At 42.5% G+C, this 5,493-nt stretch overlaps 1 pseudogene; it reads left to right on the top strand.

Annotated features, from left to right (window-relative positions):
• The first annotated feature begins 895 nt into the window (after window positions 1-895).
• On the top strand, window positions 896-2,324 carry LOC136638529 (mitotic checkpoint serine/threonine-protein kinase BUB1-like; annotated as a pseudogene).
• Window positions 2,325-5,493: the final 3,169 nt, after the last annotated feature.

Here is a 5,493-nt window from a genome sequence, read left to right as displayed (position 1 = left end):
AATCTTTGTTGTACTGACTGTAACCATTTACTTTTGATTGAGCTTGACCAGCATCTTTTCACTTGCTGATCAAACAAGGGAGAATTCTATTTTAGCACCTCTGAGAAAACTTAAAAAGAAAACTCATAAAATTAACAGCCCAATTCTATACACCAGGTCAGTGGTTCTCACACATTTAGCACTGGGACCCACTTTTTAGAATGAGAAACTCTCGGGACCCACCCGAACTGACATCATGATCGGAAGTGACATAATCAAGCAGGAACATTTTTAACAATCCTAGGCTGTGATCCTACCCACACTTACCTAGGAGTAAGTCCCATTTACTATCATTGTTAAAAGAATATACATAGTAGCTTGTTCAAAGTGCAGGTCTGTAACATTTCTCAAATGCAGGCACATACCATAGTAGCATCAAGTCTAATATATTAAAAATAAAATATTGAAATGAATGGGGACTCATCTGAAATTGTCCCACAACCCACAGTTTGAGAAACATTGCTCCAGGTATGCCAATGGAGGTGCAATCCTAACCAAATTTTCAGCACTGGCATAGCTGTGCCAGTGGGGCATCCTGCAGTTGGTGGGCAATCATGGAGTCCTCCTCAAGGTAAGTAATGTTTGTTCCCTTACCTAGAAGTTGCATGGCCCTTACCTCAGTGCGGGAAAGTTGGTTAGGATTGTGCCCTGAATCCCTACATACGCCAGTGCAATGACAGTCCAAATAATGTCAAAGCCTGCCTTCCAATGGATGTGCAACAGATGCCAGCTCAACATCAGAAAAAAAATGCCACACAATTCTGCCAGTGGAGAGACCAAAACGGGGGGGGGGGATTAGGACACTGTGAGGGAGGGTCATAGAAGGAATGTTGGAGGGACAAGAAAGAGTTGATGTATGACATATCCCACCTCTCCTTCAAATGAAGGACATGCCCTTTGCCTGGCGAAGAGGTTCTGGCACGACGAGCACTACCAGGACGACAGCAGGTTCCTGGGCTGCTGCGTGAGGCTGGCACACTTCATTGACAATCCCAGTCAATTTTTTGACTATCTGTACAGCCAAGGGATTGGTACCAAGTCATCCATCCTGTCTGTTGCTTGGGCTCAGCATCTTGGCACACAAGGAAATGTCCCTTATGCCTGTGAAGTCATTCAGAAGTGTATTCACAATGGAGCAGAACCTATTGAAAAGCTGCATCAGCAACACAGATTGCTGCAAAGTTGTTGAGGAGGGAGTAGCTCCTTATCTGGTTGTCCAGTGGAATGCAGCTTCAAGGACACAGCCCACAATGTAGATAGCACACAGACACAAGGAAATCCATCACCATTTCAGTTTGTATTTACAATTTTACAATAATAGCAGCAGCATAACAAAGCAGAGCCAGCAAAACATACAACACACATGACCACCAACAACACACACATGAGGGCTCTCACAGTCTCTTACGAAGCTCCTGCACGAATCAGGATGTGTGGTGTCTCCTCCTCCTGCCACACCCTCTCTCATGATGCATGCCTCATCAGCTGGCTCACTCTACACCTGAGTCCTGGTGACTCAGCATACATTAGGCCCTACCTTCTCCAGGCCTGCAAATTTATCCTGGGTTATGTTCTAACCCTGACAAAAGTTCTTTACCCCAGAGTCAAATTTCAGATCAAGCTGGGGTCTTGCAGCTACCTAATTCCCAGCTATCCACCCAAATGCCTTTGAGTGGTGACCCAGCCTGTGTTGACCAAAATGAGGGTCCAGCAAATTCTGAACCTCAGTCTGCTACTTTTCAGGGACTGGAAAATACGGATCAGCCTTGATATATGGCCACCATTTCCAGATCGGAGGTCTTACAGACCCCTTCCTCAAGCAGAAGCCCATGTAATAAAAGAACCTTTCGGGGTGTGATGACTCTGAGCTCTGCTTTGAGGAAGTAAGAGCCACAGCACATTTGAAGAAGGCAGAACATCTGAGAAGGCAGCAGGAAAGAGAGGATGAAGACAGAGAATTTTCTATAAAGAAAGAGAAGGCTCTCATTGAGCTACAGCAGTTTCAAGAAATACTGGATCAGCTGTCATCTTCATTATCCAGGGACACTCCACCTGAGGCACCTACTTCCCCCTCAGAGCTGAGCACCACAATGGGCACTAAAGCTGATCCTGAAGGATACAGGAGTAGTCTAGAAAGACCTCAGGTCTGCAGAGAAGACCCTGTCCCTGTCTGTCTTCAGAAACAAGCAGCCGATTCCCAGAGTTACCACCATGGCAAACAGAATTTGCCACATCCCAAATTACAAACTGCAGCACTCCACAGGATTGAGAGATGTTACCTTTGATCATTGTCTGGCTCTCCCAAGTGCCTCAACTCCACCTGAACCATCTCCTACTGTCAACACAAAAGAGGCTTTGGCTTTCCTCATGGATCTTTTTCAAACCCCACTGCCATTAAGGGTGATGTCCAAGATGTCAGAAAAAGAAGGGTCACAAGGGGCTTCTGCCCCCAAGGCTGCTGTTCCTGCTGGGCCACCTGCTTTTGCAGTCTTTGAAGATGAGATCAGAGTGGTTCCACAGCCACCTGAAGTCCAGGTTGTTACAGGGTTGGGCAAGTGCCTTTTTCTTGAAGAGGTTTTAAGCTGGTAGCTGGGCAGAAGATCTGAGGCTACCCAGGTGTAGTTTATTGATAATTTAGAGGATAAAACCTGGGTGTGGGGCTTCAGAGAGGATAGGAACAGGAGGAGGAAAGAAGCTGGGACTAGCAGCTCTTGTGCTGCAAGGAATGTTATATGGCTGGCCTGCTTGTAATGTTGGTAACACTTACAGCCCAATCCTATGTATGTCTACTCAGAAGTAAGTCCCATTAGAATCAATGGGGCTTACTCCCAGGAAGGTGTGGATAGGATTGGGCTGTGAGTCTGTTAAGTTAGCTAACATTTCTTGTTTTATTCTGCTATTGAAATGCATGTATTAATGTTTATGGAGCAATTAGAGCTCCCTTAAAGTTTTATAACAAAATCCTATATGAAGATTAAGTGCAATATTTATTGACCAAGGAAATGTATTTTAAAAGAACCTGGGTGCTTATGGTAGTATAAGCAGAACACATTATCCTTAGGGTTTGGTAGATTAGATTGGTGGAAGAGGGTGTGGATTACATCCTGCCTGGCTTTGGGAATCCCTTCTAATCTTTTCCTGACCCCAAGGGTGATGGTTGTGACACAGGTCTTTGGTGACCGCCAGCTGAGACCCTGACCAGCAACTGCACCATCTGGGTCATGCCCTGCTACAAACCCCTGGCTGTCAGTTCTGAGCAGCACCAGAGGCTTTGCTCTTGCTGCCTGCATCACCCCCACACCCCTGGACCCTGTTCCTGCTGACGCCGGTCAAATGGCACCAAAGGAAGTCCCTGAGAACCCTTTGGATGAGAATGTAATCCGGCAGCTTCTGCCAGGACTGAACAAAGGCATAAGCAGCTATTCCTTTGTGTTTATAAAGAGTTTGGTTCTTCCAGTTCTCAAACCGAAATCAGTGCTCAGATTAGCATTCACCTCCTTCCATGTCAACCCCTTGCTTGGGAAAGGATCTTCTGCACAGGCCTATCAAGCTTCTGTTTTTCTTCCGGTTTTGTGGAGGTGGAGTGTGATCGCTCTGCTTTCACTTTCTGAAGGCTGGGGAGTCCTGTGGAAGGTCGCACTGGGCTCCCCACACTCCCAGGAGGCTGCTGCAGGGACTGGTAAGTAAATGCCAGTCCCTGCAGCCCCCTTAGTGACACAATCCTGGGGACTGCGTAGCTGCCTTCCCCTGTCCCTGCTGCCTTCCCTGCTCCACCCAAGACTTAGTGGCTCTCAAACTCTCCCAGAGAGTTTGAGAACCACTGACATAAGGAACAATAGGGAAAGAAAAAACAGCAGTTTCAGTAATCATCCTTTGTAAACTGCTGTAAACATTTGTAAATTTGACCATTACTTCACTTGTGGTCAAAATATGATGTTTTTTTAATGTAAGGGTTAACTTTGTTTGTGTTGCATTTTGTTATAATTCAGTGGAAACCTTTTTGAAATATTTGAAAAAAAGAATAAAGTAAAATAAAAATAAACAACAAAAGTAAAATGTCAACTCTGATAAATCCTCTCTGTCATTCCTCACTGCTATGAAAAAGCAAATCTGTATGTTGAAGAATATCACATAACAGTTTCTTTGCTAGAGTTTGTTACTATAATCAGTGGATTGAACAATGAACCAGAAATAAATCCAGATATGTTGGGTGTTTTTCAGACTCAGACCTTCATCTGTAAAATGGGAATAATATTGACCTACCTTGTAGGATTGTTGAATGTAAATTTAAAAAAACCAATTGTAAAGTGTTTTGGACAGTTGAGATACTAACTTTTGAACAGTGTTTTAACAGTCACCAATGTTATATGTTAAACAGTTACACTGGACAAAACATTTGCATGGTGGTGATAAGGCATGCCAGAGGCAAGCTACAGTATCACTTCTCTCTGTCATATGGCTTTCAACTACAACAAAAAAAGTCACAAAAGTCAGTCTAGATTGTCATACTGATCTAGAATCACTACTGAACAGGAAGAGTACATAGAGTTGGCACTGAGAGTACCATACAGGACATCCAAGAACAGCTGATGAAATTAGCACACATCATTTTCACCAATAACAAACTTCACAAATGTACAATTCACTTGTGGAATTCATTGCTCCTGTAAACTGTGGAGGATAATAGTACAAACAGGTCCCAACATAGAACTAGAAAAGGATGGACACCTTGCAATGAAGAGCTGAAGATACCTCTCATCATGTTAGCCTTGCACATTCATGTTTTATTCTGATGCACTTGGGTCAGAGGACTAATAGAAGACAAAGAAAATAATGGTAATGGTAATTAGAAATAAAAGGAGGAATTAGTACTGAAGAAGTGGGCAAAATAAAACACTAGGCAGCTATTGTGGTTTTAATGTAACAATTGTGCAGTCTAGAAACAAACTTAGAGGTCATCTGACAAAGTTGCCAGTTCTGCAGGATGGATTTTTGCAACTATCTAGGAGTTTTCATTGAAATTCAATATGATACAATTAATTGTGTTATACTAAATTTGGCTTTATTTTTTCAGTTCTCTTCTCACAGTTAAAAATAAACATAATCCAAAACAGGTCTCATATACTAACGTTTTCATGTTTTTTTTTTCTTAATGGTTAGTAATTTTTTATTTCCCTTTTCCCCTATTCTATAATGTAAGGTTAACAAATTTTTAGACCCTGGTTTATATTTATTAAGGGGTGACAATTCTGACTATATTCTTAGGAGAAAACACTGATGATTTTTCTATCTGATATACCTGACAATAAAACAAATATTGGATAATAAGCAATACCCTATGAATCACTGAATCTTAATCTAAACTGATATTCTAACTCCAATCTTTTTTATTTTAAACTCCCTTACCTACTCTACCACCCACATACTCCTTACTCTATGATGATTATGTGGTTT

The sequence above is a fragment of the Tiliqua scincoides genome, chromosome 2, assembly GCF_035046505.1.
Source record: "Tiliqua scincoides isolate rTilSci1 chromosome 2, rTilSci1.hap2, whole genome shotgun sequence".
NCBI classification, from domain to species: Eukaryota; Metazoa; Chordata; class Lepidosauria; order Squamata; family Scincidae; genus Tiliqua; species Tiliqua scincoides.
The sequence above is the reverse complement of the archived record's forward strand: the minus strand, read 5'-3'. Positions and strand labels throughout refer to the sequence as shown.